Consider the following 1,837-nt stretch of genomic DNA (forward strand, 5'->3'; position numbering starts at 1 on the left):
AAAATATTGGTGGTACAGATCCTCGAGTTAACAGTTTCTTTGGCGACCCCCTCTGGTAAATCCGCGTCCTTGAGAAGAGGTCTAGTCTTCAGAATGAGATTTTTACTCTGCCGCGGAGTGTGCGCTGATATGAAACTTCCTGACAGATTAAAACTGTGTGCGGGACCGAGACTCGAACTCGAGACCTTTGCCTTTCGCGGGCAAGTGCTCTCCCAACTGAGCTACCCAAGCACGACTCACACCCTGGCCTCACAGCATTATTTCTGCCAGTATCTCGTCTCCTACCTTCCAAACTTTACGGAAGATACTGGCAGAAGTAAAGCTGTGAGGACGGGGCGTGAGTCATGCTTGGGTAGCTCAGTTGGTAGAGCACTTGCCCGCGAAAGGCAAAGGTCCCGAGTTCGAGTCTCGGCCCGGCACACAGTTTCAATCTGCCAGGACGTTTGAGGTCTAGTGTTGTTGTTGTGGAGTCAGCGTTGACCTTCCTGTAGGAGTCGTCAGCCGACAGGCTTTGCATCTTCTCAATGTAGTCCTTGTGGAAAAGAACAACAGTAGCATTGCCTTTGTCAACAGGCAAGACAACAGTCTCTCAGGTCCAAAAAGCCGCCTTCTCTCCGTTGGTAATGTTCGACTTCATGGGCTTAGTTCTCGTGAGCACAGCAGATTTCACGACATACTTCTTCGGTGGCTTCAGGCGCCAGTAGCGCAGCGACCTGGTCAACTGCGCTGATGATGTGCCCGACCCGTGGGAACAAAATTAAGACCCTTCTCCAGATATGAAAGCGCATCGTCACCTATCTCCACATCAGTCATACACTAGCGGCTGGGGAGCACGGACGAAGCGGACGCAGCGACTCGCGGGGCTGTGTGTTGTTAGTCGCCGCGCACCCTCAGTAGCTAAGTTCGTCAGCGCATCTGACGATGGCCACGTGTTTAATAGTCGACATATTGTGCCCGTTGAACACTACGGACCAGCACTACACCCGTTGACTGTTATATCAACAAAGACGCCGGGAAAAACTGAAGAATCACAAGCAAATGTTGTTTAGCCAGCAAAGGGACACCTTATACACTACTGGCCAATAAAATTGCTACGCCATGAAGATGACACGCTACAGACGCGATATTTTACCGACAGGAAGAAGATGCTGTGATATGCAAATGATTAGCTTTTCAGAGCATTCACACAAGATTGGCGCCGGTGGCGACACCTACACGTGCTGATATGAGGAAAGTTTGCAACCGATTTCTCATACACAAACAGCCGCTGACCGGCGTTGCCTGCTGAAACGTTGTTTTGATGCCTCGCGTAAGGAGGAGAAATGCGTTCCATCATGTTTCTGACTTTGATAAAGGTCGGATTGTAGCCTATCGCGATTGCGGTTTATCGTATCGTAACATTGCTGCTCCCGTTGGTCAAGATCCAATGACTGTTAGCAGAATATGGAAACCGTGGGTTCAGGAGGGTAATACGGAACGTCGTGCTTGATCCCAACGGCCTCGTATCACTAGCAGTCGTGATGACAGGCATCTTATCCGCATGGCTGTAACGGATCATGCAGCCACGTCTTGATCCCTGAGACAACAGATAAGTACGTTTGCAAGACAACAACCATCTGCACGAACAGTTCGACGACGTTTGCAGCAGCATGGACTATCAGCTCGGAGACCATGGCTGTGGTTACCCTTGACGCTGCATCACAGACAGAAGCGCCCGCAATGGTATACTCAACGACGAACCTCGGTGCACGAATAGCAAAACGTCATTTTTTCGGATGAATCCAGGTTCTGTTTACAGCATCATGGTGGTCGCATCCGTGTTTTGGCGTGGAAGCCT

At 50.4% G+C, this 1,837-nt stretch overlaps 1 non-coding gene across 1 annotated transcript; it reads left to right on the top strand.

Annotated features, from left to right (window-relative positions):
• Window positions 1-345: 345 nt before the first annotated feature.
• Window positions 346-420, top strand: Trnas-cga. The gene has a single exon. It is a non-coding gene; the product is annotated as a tRNA-Ser (tRNA).
• Window positions 421-1,837: the final 1,417 nt, after the last annotated feature.

Source organism: Schistocerca piceifrons, chromosome 7 (assembly GCF_021461385.2).
Source record: "Schistocerca piceifrons isolate TAMUIC-IGC-003096 chromosome 7, iqSchPice1.1, whole genome shotgun sequence".
In the NCBI taxonomy this organism is placed as follows: Eukaryota; Metazoa; Arthropoda; class Insecta; order Orthoptera; family Acrididae; genus Schistocerca; species Schistocerca piceifrons.